We start from the raw sequence: 22,185 nt of genomic DNA, 5'->3' as shown, positions 1-22,185 counted from the left end.
ATACAGTGTATCAATCACACTGTCACTCTCTGTCCACTCCTGTAATCATCCTGACAGAACCATGTCATTATCTAATCACTGTGCCAAAACACAAGCACTTATAAACTCACCCTGCTGTCAACTATCAGCACTCTAACTATCCAGTCACTATCCATGCACTTGTACACTGACTCAGGCATTAAGACACGCAGTGCTACAGTCAAATGTGCACACTCTATGCAGTCCCCTAAGCCCCTGCAGCCTACTGATTCACTGCTGCAATAACCCAGGTAGTAGACATGCAGTTCAGCAATCACACTGTCACTCTCTGTCTACTCCTGCAATTATCCTGACAGAACCATGTCCTTATCTAATCACTGTGCCGAAACACAAGCACTTATAAACTCTCCCTGCTGTCACCTACCAGCACTGTAACTATCCAGTCACTATCCATGCACTTGTACAATGACTTAGGCATTAAGACATGCATTGTTACTGTCAAATATGCACAATCTATGCAGTCCCCTAAGCCCCTGCAGACTACTGATTCAGTCCTGCAAAAACCCAGGTAGTAGCCATGCAGTTCAGCAATCACACTGTCACTCTCTGTCCACTCCTGCAATCATCCTGACAGAACAATGTCCTTATCTAATCACTGTGCCAAAACACAAGCACTTATAAACTCACCCTGCTGTGAACTACCAGCACTCTAACTTTCCAGTCACTATCCATGCACTTGTACAAAGACTCAGGCATTAAGACACGCAGTGCTACAGTCAAATGTGCACAATCTATGCAGTCCCCTAACCCCCTGCAGACTACTGATTCACTTCTGCAATAACCCAGGTAGTACTGATGCAGTGCCCCAATCACACTGTCACTCTCTGTCCACTCTTGCAATCATCCTGACAGAACCATGTCCTTATCTAATCACGGTGCCGAAATACAAGCACTTATAAACTCACCCTGCTGTCAACTATCAGCACTCTAACTATCCAGTCATTATCCATGCACTTGTACAATGACTCAGGCATTAAGATACACAGTGCTACAGTCAAATGTGCACAATCTATGCAGTCCCCTAACTCCCTGCAGACTACTGATTCACTGCTGCAATAACCCAGTCATGTAGTTATGGAATGGCCTAGCCAGTAACACTAGTACAGCTACAATATTGTGTGCACTATGCATGCAGATCTCTAATCAGCTACACTATTGATAAAGTCTTGTAAATACCCAGTTAGTAGCCATGCAGTCTAAGAACCCTCTTGTCTGTCCCATGCACTTCTCCTATCACCCATCCAGCACTATCTACTTATCCTATCACTCCGCCTATAGCTAAGCACTTATAAATTCACCATGCACTGTTTGCAGCACAGTAAATATTCTAGTTACTAGTTATGTACTTATTGAATGGCCTAGCCAGTAACACAAGTACAGCTACAATATTATGTGCACTATCCATGCAGCCCTCTAACCAGCTACATACTATTGATACACTCTTGTAAATACCCAGTTACTATTTATGCAGTCTAGTAATCCTCCTGTCTGTCCCATGCACTTCTCCAATCACCCATCCAGCACTATCTACTTATCCTATCAATCCGCCAAAACCTAAGCACTTATAAATTCACCATGAACTCTGTTTGCAGTACTGTAATTATTACAATTACTAATCATGTACTTATGGAATGCCCTAGACAGTAACAGTAGTAGAGGTACAATATTCTGTGCACTATGCATGCAGACCTTTAACCAGCTACATACTATTGATACACTCTTCTAAATACCCAGTTAGTACCTATGCAGTGTAGGAATCCTTCTGTCTGTCCCACACACTTCCCAATCACCAATCCAGCACTGTCTACTTATCCTATCACTTTGTCAATACATAAGCACTTATAAATTCACCATGCACTCTGTTTGCAGCACTGTAATCATTCCAGTTACTAGTCATGTACTTATAGAATGGCCTAGCCACTAACACAAGTACACCTACAATATTCTGTGCACTATGCATGCAGACCGCTAACCAGCTACATACTATTGGTACACTCACGTAAATACCCAGGTAGTACCCATGCAGCCTAGGAATCCTCCTGTCAGTCTCATGCACTTCTCCAATCACTTATCCACCAGTATCTACTTATCCTATCACTCCACCAATACCTAAGCACTTATAAATTCACCATGCACTTTGTTTGCAGCACTGTTATCATTCTAGTTACTAGTCATGTACTTATGGAATGGCCTAGCCACTAACACAAGTACAGCTACAATATTCTGTGCACTATGCATGCAGACCTCTAACCAGCTACATACTATTGATACACTCGTGTAAGTACCCAGTTAGTACCTATGCAGTCTAAGAATCATTCTGTCTGTCCTACACACTTTTGCAATCACCCATCCAGCACTGTCTACTTATCATATCACTCCGCTAATACCTAATCACTTATAAATTCACCATGCACTCTGTTTGCAGTACTGTAATCATTCCAGTTACTAGTCATGTAGTTATAGAATTGCCTAGCCACTAACACAAGTACACCTACAATATTCTGTGCACTATGCATGCAGACCTCTAACCAGCTACATACTATTGATACACTCTTTTAAATATGCAGTTAGTACCCATGCAGTCTATGAATCCTCCTGTCTATTCCATGCACTTCTCAAATCACCCATCCAGCACTATCTACTTATCCTATCTCTCCGCCAATACCTAAGCACTTATAAATTCACCATGCACTCTGTTTGAAGCACTGTAATTATTCCAGTTACTAGTCATGTACTTATGGAATGTCCTACTCAGTAACACAAGTACAGCCACAATATTCTGTGCACTATGCATGCAGACCTCTAACCAGCTACATACTATTGGTACACTCCTGTAAATACCCAGGTAGTGCCCATGCAGCCTAGGAATCCTCCTGTCAGTCCCATGCACTTCTCAAATCACTTATCCACCACTATCTACTTATTCTATCACTCCACCAATACCTATGCACTTTTAAATTCAACATGCACTCTGTTTGCAGCATTGTAATTATTGCAGTTACTAGTCATGTACTTATGGAATGGCCAAGCCAGTAACACTAGTACAGCAACAATATTCTGGGCACTATCCATGCAGACCTCTAACCAACTACATACTATTGATACACTCTTCTAAATGCCCAGTTAGTACCCATACAGTCTAACAATCCTCATGTCTGTTCCAAACACTTCTCCAATCACCCATTCAGCACTATCTGCTTAGCCTATCAGTCCGCCAATAACTAAGCACTGATAGATCCACCCCGCTCTGAACTTGCAGCACTGTAAGTATGCAGTCAATATCCATGTACATGTACGGTGACTCAAGCATTAACACATGCAGTGCTACATTCAAAGGTGCACAATCTATGCAGTCCCCTAACCCCCTCCACACTACTGATTCACTTCTGCAATTACCTAAGTTGTAGCCATGCAGTTCAACAATCGCACTGTCACTCTCCGTCTATTCCTTCAATCATCCTGACAGAACCATGTCCTTATCTAATCACTGTGCCAAAACACAAGCACTTATAAACTCACCCTGCTCTCAACTTGCATCACTGTAAGTATCCAGTCACTATCCATGTATTTGTACAATCACTCAAGCATTAAGACATGCAGTTCTACAATCAAATGTGCACCATGTATGCACTCCCCTAAGCACCTCCAATCTAATATCCTCCTCATGCGTTAGAAATCCACTTGTGCAATCATGCAGGCGCTACTGATGCATTCATATAATCACTATACACTACTAATGCATTCTTTCAGTCAATAATGCTCTACAGATATACTCAAGGAAACTTTCAGACATTACCATGCAATAATTTTTTGTTTTTTAACCAGATAAGGTAGTTCTGAGAAGAACTCTTTTTTTCTTCTTTTTTCTTTTATATTGTTTTTTGTATTTTTTGGGGTGTTTTTTTAAAATCTGGAAAAAAAGGAACGGAGTAAACAGTTAACTTTTGGAGTTAAATGTCATTCCAAAAACAATTTAAAGAAAATAATTTAACAACGGTGGTTTCGCGGTGCTGCACAAACAGCATCCACAGACTGCTCGCCGTAACAAATCACTTTCTTGCACTTAATGCAATGCTGCTGCAGGAAGGCAAATTCAGGTCTAATGTCCAAAGGAGGTAAAGATGTTGACGCTCCTGAAGTTCTTGGAACAACTGGTGCTGGATTCTTTGATGCTCTTTTTAGCTCTTCCCGAGCAAGATTCTGGGAGTGAATGGTGCGGATATGTTTATACACACTTGCTGTACCGCATGAACATTTTTTATCACTGCCTCTCGATAGGACCCTCTCACACAGCAAGCACGTGACTTTCCTCGCATTCATCTTCTTTTCTCCAGCAGGAAAAGTAAACAATTTCCAAACCACAGATTCAGGCCTCTGCTTTGGTAGTTCCTCCTCCAAGACTTCTTCATCTGAAGAAACATGAACTTGTTGCTGTCCAGATGCCATTGCTGCTGTAAAGTTTTTAAACAACACCAAAAAAAAAAACAAAGAAGTTCTGCAAGGAGAAGAGATGTCTCTCATAAGCTGATGTCACTGACCATGTCATGAATGATGTAATATGTGACGTCATCAGCAGTGTATGGCGGGGGCACGAGTTATAGTTAGTTCAACTAACTATAACGGGGGAATATATATATATATATATGTATATTCACTGAAAAAACCAAAGGTTTCAGGGGCGTTATAGTTAGGAATTGGCATTTAAAAAACCTTTGAAATTCACTGAAAAAAACAAAGGTTTCAGGGGTGTTATAGTTAGGAATTAGCATTTAAAAAACCTTTGAAATTCACTGAAAAAAACATAGGTTTCAGGGGTGTTATAGTTAGCTGGACTTTTCACTCGTACAAAACCATTGAAATTCCCCTGTTATAGTTAGTTCAGCTAACTATAACTCGCGCCCCCGCAATGCACTGCTGATGACGTCACATATTACATCACTCATGACATGGTCAGTGACATCACTGATGACATCACTGATGACATCTCAAATAATATCACTGATGACATCACTGATGATGTCATCTATGTGATAAATTAGTGCATCTTCTCACACCCTAATATAACCTTTGATACACCTCAACATTTCAGATCGCCATTTTGAAAACCATAGATACTCCAATACCAATAACTACATACCCACTCATTAACTCTTAGGTCTACATACACCTCCACTCACTCACCTGTACAGACACTCATACTTACAGTCACTCCGTACAAGACTATCATATGCATTTATACACCTATATAGACACTCACACACCGCCAATCATCCATTGAGGTGCTGACACACCTAGTCAGTCGTGCAAATAATTAAACAGTCCAATTTACTCACCTATACAGTTAAACACACTCAAGTTCACTTACCCATAAAAATACTAACAAATTGTGACGCTCTTATACAATTACTAATACAAGCACACACTCATCCATACAGCCACTCCCGTAATCACACACTCTCACATATAGATAGTTATATACTCTTACAAACATATACACTGCGTTTCACATATGTAGTTACTGATACATGTACAACTGAGATATACATTCAATCACTAACACACCCATACATACACTCACCCAACCATACAGTCCATCACAGTTGCACTCTTAAAACCATGCACCCATAGAATCACCCACTCACACATCTATGCACAGAGTCACACACACCCTACCCACACAAACACTCACACACCCATACAGATACTCAGACAACCAATCGATAACCCATATAGACACTCATATAGCTATTCACAAAACCATGCAGCCCCTTATACACCAACACACAGACACATACAGACATTCACACAGTTTAGTCACTAGTCTGCAGTAAGATACATTTAATGACTTACTTATAGAGTCAGTTACGCACCTAGAAAATCATCCATTCACACACTTGTACGCCCACTTATTCTTTAACAGACCTTTCCATATATATATTAAACATATTAAAACTGTACAGAAAAACCTACTCACTGGATGATGTCATCAGTGATGTCATCAGTGATGTCACTTACCATGTCATGAGTGATGTAATATGTGACGTCATCAGCAGTGCATTGCGGGGGTGCGAGTTATAGTTAGCTGAACTAACTATAACAGGGGAATTTCTAGGGTTTTGTACGAGGGAAATGTCCAGCTAACTATAACGCCCCTGAAACCTATGTTTTTTTCAGTGAATATCTAAGGTTTTTTAAATACCAATTCCTAACTATAAAGCCCCTGAAACCTTTGTTTTTTTCAGTGAATATATATATATATATATATTCACTTAATAAACCATAGGTTTCACACATGTTATAGTTAGGTGGATATTTCACTCGTAAAAAACCAATGAAATTCCCCCGTTATAGTTACTTCAGATAACTATAACTCGCGCGTCCGCAATCCTCTGCTCATGACGTCACATATTACATCACTCATGACATGGTCAGTGGCATCACTCTTGACATCACTGATGACATCATCCTTGTGATAGAGTGGCGGTCGCGCGAGTTATAGTTATCTGAAGTAACTATAACGGGGGAATTTCATTGGTTTTTTACGAGTGAAATATCCACCTAACTATAACATGTGTGAAACCTATGGTTTTTTAAGTGAATTTGCAAGGTTTTTTAAATGCTAATTCCTAACTATAATGTGTGAAACCTATGGTTTTTTCAGTGAATTTGTATGGTTTTTTTAAATGCTAAGCTATGTATGTATTTTTTTTTTTATAAATATTTATTTTTCAATTAACTACATTTAAAAAAAATTTTTTTTATGGTTTTTCACCGTGCGCGCACGGTGCGCGCACCCCCGCTATTTAAAAAAAAAAAAATGTAAATCTTTTTTTCTGCCTTCGGGGTCCTTCATGGACCCCCCGACAAAGGCTAGGGGGTCAGGAACTCTTTACCCTGCCCCCTTTTCACGTTTGCCACCTTCCTTTTCCACTCTCGCACTGAAAACAAACAAAATGGCGGCAGACACTTCCTGATTTCGACCGATTCGAACGTTGAGTGACATGTAACCACCAATCAGAATTACGCTCGGGCACGTTAGGGTGCGCGGCTATAGATATGTATGTGCTTTTAAATGCAATTTTCTCTGGAAATAGTGAACAGATTGACTCCATATATGCAAAAGGCACTTCCCTGACCTGAGGACTACCTCTCTGCCAAATTTCAAGTAATTCTGTTCAGCCGTTCGGGCTGTACCTTCGACTAAAGGTCCTATGGGAAAATGCATGGGGAAAACGCATTTTGGGACCCCCCTTTTTTTTCGGCCCCTGCTTGACGAATCCCCCCGAGACTTTCAGGGTAGGAGCTGAGCGGAGCGCCCCATTAGTTTTGAAAATTTCGCGAAGATTCGTCAACCGGCGCCAAAGTTATTCAAAATAGAATTTTGAGATTTCCTAAGGAAACACGGTCCTAACTATAACTATCTACTGGCGACCGCCAGTAGATAATATATATATACACATATGTATATGTATATATATATATATATATATTTACATACACACACACACACACTCACGTCGTCTCCCCAAGTCAACGCCTCCATCTCTCGGCGATCATGGAAAGAACGAGCGCACAGCAGCAACTCCTTTATGGTGCCCAAACAACTTTGGCTGATGCCCGGTGGAGCTGTCATATGCAGCTATAGAGGAGTTTGGCTCTGGTTCACCCCTTGGCCGCAGTGGCGTAGCTAGGGGGGGCGGGGGCGGTGGGGGCGGTCCGCCCCAGGCAGCACTATTTTGGGGGCGGACAAAGGCATTCAGATAAGGCTCGGCTTGCTTTCGTGGACGTTCGGGGACGGGCAGAGAAGGAATAGGACTCGGGCAATGTCCTCTTCTTTTTTGTGGTGGCAGCTGTCCCTCCCCTCTCTTCCTATTATTCTCTTTCTGTCTTGCTCCTCACTTACTGAAAACCATAACTTGAAGAAACGGTTCACAACCTCTCTTTCCTTCTTTCATTTAGTTGCTTCCCTGTGAAATGGATTCAAAAAAGAAAAACACTCTTGCGGGAAATGCCCTTTTTCTGACATTTTTCTATTCCAAAGTGCAGCGGGATGGAGAGAAATAGAAGGTTTTAAATATGAAAAATAAATACATAACTAAATAAAGCAAGACAGAGTGGTTGCAAAGTGGCCAGACTGGTTTTATTCACATCCAAATACATCAGCATCACTTTACAGAGTTTGCCAGTGGAGCGCTACTTTTGTTTTCTAGTCTTTCTTTGAACAGCATTGTTGTCCCCAGGTGGGAAAGTGTACCATTCCTGGAGGTACTGCAATACCTGGTTGATGGGTGGATTGGAAAACAAAATGTGTACCATGGCTCTGTGTTTATGGATGTGGTCTTTTTAAACCACACTGCTTACGTTTTGTAAGGATATAAGCAATGGACATTGAAACGGTTCCCTTCAGGGCCCTGTAGTCATGTCCTTAACTTTTCAAGTAAAAGCACTCGCTGATTTCTGAATAGTGAGTGAGAGATCGTTAAGGTAACCATGTTGTTTCTGCTTACATTTCACATGCTTTACTTCATCTTGCACTCCCTATGAGTGTTTGCTTTTACTTTTTTTTTTAGGCAGCATATTACTCTTATCAAGTGTATAATTTGAATTGAGCCACATCCAAGTGTTTATAGCGGGCACAATTAGGTTGTAGCTGAAGGCAGTGCGAGTTTCTCTCAGTGGGGCAGTATGGTGTTCAGTGGGGAGAGGATGTGGCACTATGGCCAGAGCTGTCGAATTTGGAACTGGGTTCAGCCTTAATGACCAGTCCACCAGACCACTCTACTGAGGGAGCATATTCCCATGCTAGACCTTAGAAGGCCCCAATAGACCTTAGAAGGCTTGATGTATTAGCACAAGCAGGTGTACCCTAGTGGTGTCAATTGTGAGTTAACCTTGAAGGCCTGTCCACCACACTCCATACTGAAGTTCATCTCCAGTCTTGCGGGCAGGCCTACGAAGCAGCACACCCTAGAGCAACAGTCATCCAGTCACTGTGACTCTGTCACTGAGGTCACATGAACCTTGAGCAGTTTAGGGCGGTGCAAACGGTGTGACCGCACTGGGTACCTATTTCGGGTGGGTGCGTAGTGTTTGCAAGTATATTATGGTTTAAAAAAAACTTACTGTCTCCTTCCTAGCCTCCAGCAATTTTCAGAAACAATAAAAATGTCATGATAACTTCGGTGATTAATGTTCTTCCTAGAGAAAGATCCGAGTTTTGTCTAGTGGAAGGGTTGACTCCTGGAAAGGTAGCACAGAGGTTTAATGTGCCTGCTGCAAAGAACATGTACCATGAAGATTACAAAGTGCACTGCTTTAATGGGGGGACTATGAGGAATGGTCATTTAATGTCAGCTGTAGATGATGGATCCCTGAACAGTGTCATGTATGTGCATGTTTGCATTGTGCTGAGAGGATTACCAGGTAATTGTTCACGCAGTTCTCTGATGGATGTCACATGCAGTTTTCTGAGTCCCCAGATAGATCATGCAGTCTGTGCGTTCTCTTTAGTACTGCCAGTCACCGGTGTATTCAACTGTGTAATCTTGGACCGTGTCATGTATGTGCATGTAACTTCCTTGACCGAGGTAACTATTAGCGGTGATACTACGTGTCTCTCGGTCCTCTTTCAAGTGCTTGCCGTCCTTTTTCCCCAGCAGCCCCCCCTCCCCTCCCAGGGGCGGCAATCTGAGGGATAGCCCCAGGCGCCACAAGCTCTAGCTACGCCTCTGCTTGGCCGGCACCTACCCAGCTGGACATCGGACATCGTTTTCCTCACCTCCCCGTTGTGTTTTCCTACCTGCATTCCCTACCCCAGTTTACCATTCCCCCTCTACCCATTCACTCCTCATAAGACTTGGGTACGCGCTAATAATCTCACATTATTGTGTAATCTCATGTTGTTTCTTTTCTCCTATGTCTATACTTGTCTTTGTAATTATGGAACCTGTAACTCTCTGATCATCATGTAAAGCGCTCTGATACCTCCGGGTCTAACCAGTGCTATGTAAAACGTTGCAAATAATACAGCGGTGCCCGAGCAACTTTGGCTGATGCCTGGTGGAGCTGTCATATGCCGCTATAAAGGAGTTTGGCTCCGGTTCCCCCCTTGGCCGGCACCTACCCTGCCGGACATCGGACATTGTTTTCCTCACCTCCCCGTTGTGTTTTCCTACCTGCATTCCCTGCCCCTGTTTACCATTCCCCCTCTACCCATTCACTCCTCATAAGACGTGTGTACGCACTAATAATTCTCACATTACTGTGTAATCTCATGTTTTTTTTTCTTTTCTCCTATATCTATACTTGTCTATGTAATTATGAAACCTGTAACTCACTGATCCTCATGTAAAGTTCTCTTATACCTCCGGGTCTAACCAGTGCTATATAAAACTTTGCAAATCAATAAATAAATACAAAATGGTGCAATTTTATTCAGATATAGTGCAAGACGTGACTGACACATTTTGGTAGAAGCCTTCGATTGTACCATAGAGTCCAAAAATCTAGAAAGTCTTTTAAAGTGACAGTGAACAGGAACCCTCTCTCCTTTTGGTGCGCAGACCTATCCGGAAAACCAACTCATAGGACACGCTTACGTCTAGGATCGGGAGCAGTATAGTGCCTATACAGACTTTGGTGGTCCCATATTGGATCCTCACAATTAGATCAAATTCAGTAACAAATGCTGTATCGTTCTTGTAAGAATGACAGACAAGGGTTAGAAATGTCATATATAAAGGATTATTAGGCATGAAATATGCCATCAGAAATTTAACAGCAAAGCATACAGATCTGTAAAAGACACAATACAGTACTAAGTGAAATCCGGCATAGAGTCACCTTCTTAAAGTGGGGAATATGAGGTCACTTTGAGTACAGAATCTACATGTCCTTTTATAGGTCGCAAGACAAAGGCTTTCATACATCCCGTACAGGTACATGGTTCTCATGATGTGCACCGATAGGAGACGAGCAAGAAGAAACATTTCACTACAGAATACATGTGAAGGTTATCTCATGGTAGTAGTACATTGGATTTCCAGTCATTGTCACAGTTTATTTCAGCAGCTCAATTGATACATTGTATAGCAGTGGCTTCAGACAGTTGAAATTTCCTTGGTTGGGAACAGTGAGAGAAAGCCTCTGGGAACGTACTATGTTTCCCAGTGTGAACCTCTCAATTCTTTATTTATAGAAATAACATCAGCAGTTGTCATCACGTGAAATATGGTGACATTGGTGCCGGACTGAGGACAGTGAAAACACAAACTAGGTTAGCATAAGCTTAGCTCATTTGCGTTCAATGTGAGAAAGGAATAAAACAAACACAACTCCCACAAACCCCCAGTGATTATTTCTAAATCAGCACTTCGTTTCCTTATTACAAAACATAATTCATGAATTTTGGATTCTTCTTTTTAGATTCTATGTCAGGCGAGGATTATGCTGTACTTTCTTTTATTCCTTTTCCAGCAGCCTCAACTTTAACCATAAAAAACTAACATTCCCATAATGCACGCTGTAAGGTCATCCACAATCCACCAATAGGCAGTCCACATGGTCCACAAGGGTGTAAGCTTCCTGCATGACTCCCTCTTTCTTTTCCTGCTTCCAGCAGATAAGTACCTTTTTCTCTTGCGCTTGTCTAATGCTGAAAAACTAAGGGTTTTGGTTTAATTTGAATGCACTCCCTTGTGTTGTGATTACACTGTTGAGCGTTGTGATAGTTTGAGCTTTTGTGCTTGTTGTTTTAGCTTATCGGGGTCGCGAGAGTGATTCACGTGCCCTGCTCGCGGCCCCTCACTTGACGGGCAGTGCGGTGTGCTTGTGGAAGCCTAGAGGGCACGTGTCCGTGTCTTGTTTATCTTGCTTTCGGGCAGGATCACCGAGAGCTTGACGCGGTGCCCACGATTCCATTTCGCTGCCATTTGCCCGGAATCCGTTATGCCCGCGACTCGCTGGTCTGTATTAAATAAGCCACTGCCTCAATTGACGCCCGCTTGCGGGTCGGTATTTTCAACGCTCCTGTTGACACGAGTGGCATCTTTTGGGAGACCCAATGCATTGAAGGGTGAGTTGCCCCTTTAGCGGAATGTCATTCCGACTCGCATCATTAGGAGCACAAAGTCAGTGACTTTAGTCATGTAAAAATCCAACCTCGAGCTGCATCAACCTCAAATGTCAACGCCACCTTGCCCGGTAGGGCGAGGCGGGGGCATTCTGCTCGGAGGCAGGCTTGCACTTCATTCTCAAGGGGTTTACGGAGGCGACCTGCCACGAACACTGAGGTTTTGGGGGAGGGTGCCCACTCAACGGACCAGGCATGCACTAGATCTTCCGGGACTAACACGTCCGAGAGCTCCTCAGAGCCTTTTGGCGTACCCGAGGAGGATGACCCAATGGGACGCCAGGGTCTGGAGGGACATGCCTCATCTGCAGATTCTCCCGAGGATCCTTCCCCATCGTCGTTTAGACTGGGGTCCTCTAGGGTTTCCGGGATGGCCTTCTGACACCCTGCATCAGATCTGGCTAAGAAAGCCCCCACATTCTTGCCTGAGGCACCTTTACGTTTCTGGGCTGCTCTGCGTGGCAAGCTTAAGCAAACTGCATAATGCGGCGCTCAAAAGGGCCCATGGCTGCTGCTACAGTCTGGTGGATGGATGCGTCCACCGCATCGCAAAATTCATCGTCAAGGGTGAGAACCTGCAGAGACTCCTCCTATGTATAATCGTCCTCCATGATGATGAATGCAAGCAGTTAGCAGTTGGTGACCCTCACAGAGAAATTGCCAAACTAGGCGCTGTATGCGCTAGAAAAAGATAACACTGTTGAACCAATCCTTGAGTTATTCACAAGAACAAGCAATTAATCCATGAGTATTTCACAAGAAAAAGCAATTAAGTCACAAATAATACACACAATGATAAGACCATAAAGGGTATTTCAAGATTTTTATAAATTACGTCATTTATAAATACCCAAATTAAGTTGCATGGCTGTCAAGATACAAAAATAATTAATTAAAAGATTTTTGTGACAGGGTGACGTGGTGCTCAGTGATGTGGTGATGGTGCGTAATATATACAAAGTGACTGTGAAAATTACGACGATTCAAGAAGGCCAGAAAACAGATAATTGAATAGGTCTGCAGATTGAGTGAATAAGTCTTTATGCAGAGTCTTTCAACTGGTCCGGGGGGTGTTTGTCGACGTTTCAACCCTGGAAGCGCACTACTGGCTAGTCAATGCAGGTCTTCATCAGGACATAGAAGGGAGGTGACAGCCTAAGGAGGCCCAGTGTTGCTAATGGGACCTGTTCAATGCTCTTCGTTTAGTTTGGCAAAGATCTTCTGTACCACATTAATTCCAGTGTTGAAAAATGGTGGTTTTCTATTTCTTCGATTTTGTCTCCTTTGACCGTATCAATGAATGATACGGTCAAAGGAGACAGGACGTATGCCTGAGCCCCTCTTCAATTAACCGGAGACTGTGGGTCCAATTAAGAACTCTTCAGAAAAGTAATTACCAAGACCGGAGGACTAAGGACGCTCGCCTGCGCCCCTCCTTGAGTATCCTGAGAGTTATAAGAAACCCAATCGAAGAAATAGAAAACCACCATTTTTCAACACTGGAATTAATGTGGTACAGAAGATCTTTGCCAAACTTAACGAAGAGCATTGAACAGGTCCCATTAGCAACACTGGGCCTCCTTAGGCTGTCACCTCCCTTCTATGTCCTGATGAAGACCCGCGTTGACTAGCCAGTAGTGCGCTTCCAGGGTTGAAACGTCGACAAACACCCCCCGGACCAGTTGAAAGACTCTGCATAAAGACTTATTCACTCAATCTGCAGACCTATTCAATTATCTGTTTTCTGGCCTTCTTGAATCGTCGTAATTTTCACAGTCACTTTGTATATATTACGCACCATCACCACATCACTGAGCACCACGTCACCCTGTCACAAAAATCTTTTAATTAATTATTTTTGTATCTTGACAGCCATGCAACTTAATTTGGGTATTTATAAATGACGTCATTTATAAAAATCTTGAAATACCCTTTATGGTCTTATCATTGTGTGTATTATTTGTGACTTAATTGCTTTTTCTTGTGAATAACTCATGGATTAATTGCTTGTTCTTGTGAATAACTCAAGGATTGGTTCAACAGTTTAAAGAAATAATTCATACCCGACAGAACCAACTGTTATCTTTGTAGACAATTGCCCAGGTTCTGAGGGATACTGGGTTACCCCATTGCTATTTCAAGAAAAAGATAACACAGCTCGAGGCTGGATAGGAGAAGTAAATGCGAGCACCCAGCAGATGGTGTCTCGCTCCGGCTACTGCACAGTATGCGCCCTTTCTACCGAGAGCAGACACTCTTCTTCTGAAAGTTGATCCCAAAATGGGGGACTTGGCTTCCTCGGTGGCGGGCACTGTAGCACAAGACGGGCTTTTTAGGGACCCATTTATCAAAGAACTCACAAAGTTCGTCGCCACATTCACGTCTTTCGATAAGGTGCAGGCCTCCATTAAAACGGTTTTCCACCCGTAAATTTTTGTCGGGCCGGCCGTGGCAGAGGGCGCTCGGCCGGACGGTTTTAAGAACAAGGCCCTCAAAGAGGCAGCAAGAAGGCCCAAAAGCAAAGCAGACAGGAGTTCTTCCAGTCAAGAACAGGCTACAGAGGTCACGGTGGCAGAGGAGCATCCACAGGCCAAGCCCTGGCCACAACAGGTGAGCCTTTCCCCTCTTTCCCATCTAAAGGTGGGTGGCAGGCTGGCAGTTTTCAGACACAACTGGAGACCTATCACCTCCGACGCATGGGTGTTGTAAACCATTCAAGGGTTTCAAATAGAGTTCTATGGCTCTCTTGTTCAGGAAGTTCGCCCCCTCCTGCTGGTTTTTGCACAGGATCACATCAGTCTCATAGAACAGAAAGTGATGGATCTACTGCAAAAAGGAGCGGTAGTACCAACTCAGCTCCACCCAAGAGGTTTATTCAGAAACATTTTTCTCGTAAACAAAACAGATGTCAGTCAGCGTTCAGTTATAAACTTGAGGTAGGTCAACCAATGGTTGGTTTACTGCCACTTCAAGATGGAGGTCATCCATCTACTGAGGGACCTCCTCCAACCAGACGATTGGATGGCCCGGTTAGATCTGAAAGACCCGTACTTGGCGGTCCCTATTTTTCCTCCACATCGTCGGTTTCTACAGTTCATATCGAACGATCAGGTGTGCGAGTTTGCATCCCTCCATTTCGGCCTTTCTTCGGCCCTCTAGTGTTTCACCAAGGTTCTCAAGCGGGTGGTGGAGACACTAAGAGCGAAAGGGTGTCGTCTTATGTACTTGGAAGATATTCTGCTCTTAGAACATTGCCCGCCCCGGCTTTTACAGCCATAACAGGAGACAGTAGACCTTCTCCAGAACCTGGGGTTCTGATCAATGGCAAGAAGTCCTTTCTGACGCCTTCCAAACAGGTGACCTTCCTGGGGATTGTCATAGACTCCGTATCTCATACCCTGAGTCTCCCAGCGAGGAAGATGACCAAGATTCACAGGGAACTCAGCAGGATGCTAGCCCACTCCTCAACTTCTTTGAGGCGAATAGCTCGCTTGGTAGGCCTCCTAGTGTCCTTAATTCAGGCAATCTTCCCAGGGCCGCTCCATTACAGAGCTTTGCAATGCCTGAAGGCCTCTCATCTTCACAGAAGGCTGCAGTATTCCGACCAGGTCCCTATTACAGAAGAAGTCCGCTTGGAGATGAAATGGTGGCTGGATCATATGGAAGCCTGGAACGGCAGAGCCATCTTTGGTTGCGATCTAGAGTCGATGCCAGCAAGTCTGGGTGGGGTGCGCGATTCGACGACTTCTTTACAGGAGGAAAGTGGTCCTCTGAGGAAAGCCATCTCCACATCAACTGCCTGGAGCTGATGGCAGGTTCCTTTGCAACCAGTGTTGGATGAAGGACAAAGTTTCTTGCAATGTCCTCCTGAAGATGGACAACGTCTCGGTCGTTCGCTACATCAATCACCTCGGAGGGACGAAGTCCAAGGCCCTAGCAGAACTTGCCAAGGACCTTTGGACGTTCATCTCTCCCACAATACCTTGGTGAGTATCTACAGGGAGCTTCCAATGTAATAGTAGATTGGTGCTCCAGGAGTTGATCAGACCTGAGCTTGTGGCAACTACATCCACGGTCATTTCAGAAGCTGCACCGCCTGTGGGGCCCATTCTCAATAGACCTCTTTGTGTCTCGCCTGGACCACCAGCTTTCTCGGTTCTACAGCTGGAAACCAGACCCTCTCGCAACAGCAATGGATGCTTTTCTCCAGGATTTGTCCAGGGAGACGGGGTACGCCTTTTCCCGTTTGCAATGATAATGAGGCTCACAGCACATATTCGCTTGCAAAAGGCGAAAGTGGTATTGATCACCCCGTATTGGAAGTCTCAAGTGTGGTTTCCAGTTCTTCTGTAACTTTCCTGGGATTCTCCAATCCTTCTACCCCGAGATCCATTATTTCTGAGGGATCCCCTGGGCAACCCTCACCTCCTGGTCCAACAAGGGTGAATGCCTTTAGTGGCCTGGCGGATTTCAGGCATCGCTGGAGAGTCTCGGGCCTATCGAACGAGGCTCAAAGGCTATTGGGAACAGTTTGGGCAGACATCACAAATAAATACTATAGATCCGCATGGACCAGATGGGTTAGTTGGCGTGTTCGGAACGACCAGGATCCCATGGGTTGCGAGGTAGTAGCCATTATGAACTTCTTGGTGTTGTTAGCGTCGCAAGGCCTGGCATACCGCACCATCAATTCTTATGGATCAGCGATCAAAGCAGGTCACCTACCTGTCCAAGGGACCCCAGTCAGGGAACATCAAATGATCTGTAAATTGATGTGAGGAATTCGCCTCACGCTTCCTCCGGAACTCAAGTATTGTCGCTATGGGACGTTAATTTGGTTTTACGCCTTTTCCAATCTTGGCAACCCAACAAATACTTGTCTCGTAAGGAACTGTCAGCTAACCTGGCTATGCTCTTGTGCATGATGTCAGGCTGACGAGTGTCTGATGTGAGGGCCCTGGACATATCGGGAAGGGTTTTTACTCCTGAGGGGGTCACCTTCTAGATTGTTCGAAGAACTAAGTCAGATTCCAGAATAGTGTCTTACCCAGCTTTTGATGATTCCCTAATGTGTATTCCGTTGCCTTAAGGAGTACGAGAGTATGACGGAAGAAACACGTCCACCGGGGGAACGACAGTTGCTGATCTCTCTGAGGGAGACTTTCAAGGCAGTTTCGCCACCATCTATAGCCCGTTGGATTAGATAAGTGATGCAGGAGGCGAGTATAGACGTCTCACAGTTTGGCGCCTACTCAATAAGGGGAGCAATGGCTTCAGAAGCTTTCTCTTAGGAGCCAGATTAGTGGATATCATAAACGCTGCAGACTGGTCATTGGACTCCATGGTCAAGAGGTTATACTTCAAACCAATCTTGGACATGGCGTAATTGGTGGTGGATAAGCTTTGAACTAGCATAATCCTCGCCTCAGGTCCTGACATAGAATGGAAAATTGCCTAGTAATCATGAAGGAAAGTTTCAATTCTATTAAAGAAACGGAGGCGAGGATTATTCCCACCCAAGGCTCTGAGAGACCTGCTCCCAACCCGGATCCATTAGGTCAAATACCCACCAGAGTGATACTCCGTAACATGGCATAAGTACGTGTTTTACTAAAATATATTCTTATGATCGCATGCACTATGAAAGCGTTACATGTGATGTATTTGTTTCCATGATGGTCCATTTGGTATCTGGGTGGTAGTTTGCTTTGAGATGCTTATCTGGACCTACCTTGAGATTGGAGCCATTGGTTTTGTTTTCCATCTTCTTTCAGGGCCTGATGGTTCTATGACAGACTGACAAGGCTCGAGGATGACTTGGTTGCAGTTAAGAAAGAGGGAGTCATACACGAAGCATACACCCTTGTAGACCATCTTGCAAAAAAATAGGTAGTAGCGTCCCCTACAAGGGAAAACCGCACATAAATGAGAAATGATGTATGAATGTATAACAGTTAATGGCGTGAATATTTGATGAACTTGCTGTTCATTTGTTTCTGGATTTCATTACCAAATGTTGTTCCCTCTATATTAGGAATGAACCATATATAAAATCCCGCTGGTACAAGTGTACCATTTTTTTTGTTACATTGTTTTATCATTTAGGCGATATCGGTGTGCATACATGAGACACTTGCATATAAACATATTTTGTATTTTTACAGCTTATTCTATAGAAAGTAAAACATCGTTCATCGCACTATATTATGTGGATCGTCTTTTGGCAACACCAGCATCAATGATAGTTCTGACTTTTTTTAGGTGGGTGCTTTTATGTATACTGGAACCATAGGATTTGTCATCTTGTTGCACTTTATGGGCGATGGTGACAACTTTTCCGCTATAGGAAAGTGCACTTTTACGATATTGGGTGCCTGAAACTTTAGTGTGCTATTTCCCACCTTGCTCTTTTCTTTCTCTTTTCTTTTCTTTTCTCTTGGTGCTAAATGCAGCTTCATTCTGGTTTGAGTTTTGTTTTCAGGTCTAGGCTCAACCATAGCTGATAAAAGAATGGCAACGTTATTTCCCTGTATTGTAATGTAGGAGGTGATTTTGAGGGTCTTGTTTGGATAGATATTTTTAACTGTGTTAACATCATTGAGTCATTTATTGATATTTTATTGTGTCAACTTTATGTAATTATTGATGACCCATATGGATTCTATTGATTGGTTGTATATTTGTTTTTCCAGCCTTGAAAAAGTCACAGTACCTACTTGTACAGACGAAACACGTTTTTGGCTGCTTTGTTTGCTGGGAATTAATTTTGAAAAGAAAATCAAAAAATGAAACGTTTTCTACGATAAGATTCTTGTGGAATGCCCTTCATGTCCTATATACCGGCTATGAGAAGTTACAGAATTATACTCAATAATGGGCTTACTGAACACTAAATGCTTACAACAAAGATTGATTGATGTGATCAATTTGGAGATATAATTGGTGTGCTGTATTAGCTTTCTCTTTTTTCTACCCTTGTGGACCATGTTGACTGCCTATTGGTGGATTATGGATGACCTTACAGCATGCATTATGGGAATGTTCTTTTTTTATGGTTAAAGTTTAAGCACTGGAAAAGGAATAAAAGAAAGTACAGCATAATCCTCTCCTCTGCGTCCTTAATAGAATTGAAACTTTCACTCATGATTACTAGGACATTTTTCATTCTCCCAATCCTTCAAGGTGCCATATAGTTCTCCTTGCATTTCTTCGACTTTACGTCATATCTCTTTCTCTTTCTTCCTCTTGTTGCTGACTGTTTCTTATACCCACAATCCACATACAATTCCATGATGAAATTCCTTTGCAAAATTTCAAAGAAATATGCGCAAGTGAAATTCCAATTAATATAATCAAAAGAGGGGTTAAAAGCAATTTTAAAATTCCTCCACCTACACTACCAAGCCTCTCTCCTATATTAGCAGGTCCTTTCCCATTGATCCGTGTATAGATCCTAACCGTTCCAGGCGCATGAGTTTTCCAGGTCTTCCTCTGTAGGTACAGCATTTCTGAGCGTGAATGACTTTGCAGACTTCATCTTCCTTTGCAGAGATGTTTTAAGGCATAAGCAAAATGAGCTTTCAGGGGACCCCATGATAGTGCTATCTCATAGCATTAGATGTAACAACTTTAGAATTTGGACAAGTGCACTTGTGCACTGTCAGTGACCTGGGCAAAGCCTGCATGAAAGAGCTGGAATTGGATCATAAATTCAAAGCTGTTTCGAACAGGGGCCCCAAATACGTTCAGCCGTGGGGCCCCAAAATCCTTAAGATGTCCATGTTCCTTCGCGAGGAGTAAGGGCAATTTTGCATTATCATGTCTCTCATTGCAAGCAATTATTAATTACAGTTAAAACCACTACAGTATTAGTAGCAAGCCAGTCAACTAAGGTGGACAAACATCTGATCTTCACATTGTTCAAGGTCACACCTATAGATGGTATAAGCGCTCCAAAGATATTGCAAAGAATCTGTTTAAAGCTACGTTTACTTTGCCTTATTTATTGTTCAAGAGGTAAAACTAGCTCGTCAGTGTGATAAATCCTAGGGAAAACTAGGGCTGTCTAGGTGTCTGGCAACTAAAAATAGGCTGACTTACCATACACATAATAGATACCCTTTATGCTTAACTCCAAATTTGACAAGGTTTCTCCCTTAACTAAATAATTGTGCTCACACTCACTCCATGCCAGTCTAAATTCCCTCCAGCCGCCGTACTATACATAAAGATCCTTTCTTGGTGACATCAATGTTCAGCATTGGGGTTTGTTCCTTTAAAGTTTCTTTACCTTTTCCAATGATGTATTCTGCACCTGTCTTCCCTTCTCCCTTTTCGTAATCTATTCTTATCCTTATGTTAGCTCACCTACAAATACCATTTCCTCCTTGTTAATTCTGCAGGTTATGTCATGCATGCTCTGATTAGTAGTGCTCATGTTAGTCACAGGGTAAAAAAATTCATCATATACTCACACTGATCCCTTGACTTAAACCCTTTGTAAGAACGAGAAACATGTTTATTAGTCCAAAAATACAGATTTGCACCAGTGACAATTGGCACATTTTCTAACAGATCATCAAAGTCAGAGTAAAATAATTTAATTGAGTCTTGCTCATAGAAAAGATTCAAGAAAACAGAGCAGGAGAAAGAGTAAGACGGGGTAGGTGAAATTGAGATGCTCCCTCTAACGCAGAGTCTGTAAGGTAAGAGCAGATGAAGCAATCCTCTACTTCCATAACTTTTACGTACTCCGCCAGCATTTAATAATATACATTATAGCTTTAAACACTCTCATGCCGGGAAACATATGGGGCCTTATTCTCGGATGTGGGAGATTTGACTTCAGGTTCGAGGGTGAAGTTTGTTAAGACATGAGGGATATCTATCTCTAGCAAATAAACATTCAATAGCCGTCCAAGCATAGAAACAGAAATGCCAGCTGCCATACTTACAAGCAAAAATTGTGCAGCTTTGCTGTGCCATGTTAGCATAGATCAGATCAAGGAAATCGCAGATGAAGATGGTTAGTCCTCTAGGCATCCTCTAGGCACTATCCTATCATCTCAACTCTATCACGTAAGTTGCCAGGAATTTTCTCTTCATCTACTGGAGGCCTAAAGGAATTATCGTCTTCTGACCGTTACCCTAATTGCCTGACCGTCCTTTCAACATTTGTCAGTGGTCAATGTGGATATGCTCCTATTTTGTCTTGCCTCAGTCAGGCCGGTCAATGTCAGGCAGCCATAGGAATCAAACTTGATTTTGGCAAGATGTATCAAATAGGGCCTGAATACTTCCCGTTAATCTTTTTCTCTCTCTTGGGTCGTTTGGTGTCGGTTAAGTTCAGGCTTTCATCCACAACGTTAGTCTGGTCAGCCTGCTCTAGTACTAGGTAACTCACTATCTTCCCTGATTGTCTCTGGCCTCATCTTAGTTTTTAACAGTCTTTTTAACAGTCCTTTCCGGTTGTTGTAGTTTTCTGCCAGTTTTCCTCAGGTGGACCTCGGTCATTAGAGGTGCTTGAGATCTCTGGTTCTGATGAAGCTGATTCTCTCTCTGAGGTGGAGTTTCCTTGTTCCACGCCAACCTCTACTCCTTGCGGCCTTTGCTGATGCAAATTAGTTAGAGCCTTCCATGAATTTTAACTATCCCAGTGAATGTGTTTTATCAATCCAGTGGTCAGTATCAGTGGTCGCTGGTACCACTACCCAAAAGTGGGGTACACCCCTACCCAATCTGCAAAACGCGTGCCTAGCATGCCCGGCACAAACCCCGGATTGTGTACAATAGGAGAGAGAAGGGAAGGATATGTAGACGCTGTCTGGTGGTCGTAAATTTGATTCCAGTATCACAGAAGAGTTGCAGTTATGTACAGTGGAGTCTGTGAAGGCAAAAAACGATCTTGGGGTTTCATCCACTGAAAATGATGCAGAGGGATGGCGGAGCATCCTTTTTCTAGAATCATCCAAGGTTTGCTATTGTGTGGGCCACAGAGCGGTCTAGTGTAGAGCCTA

This window comes from Triturus cristatus, chromosome 8 (assembly GCF_964204655.1).
Source record: "Triturus cristatus chromosome 8, aTriCri1.1, whole genome shotgun sequence".
Taxonomy (NCBI): domain Eukaryota; kingdom Metazoa; phylum Chordata; class Amphibia; order Caudata; family Salamandridae; genus Triturus; species Triturus cristatus.
The sequence above is the reverse complement of the archived record's forward strand: the minus strand, read 5'-3'. Positions refer to the sequence as shown.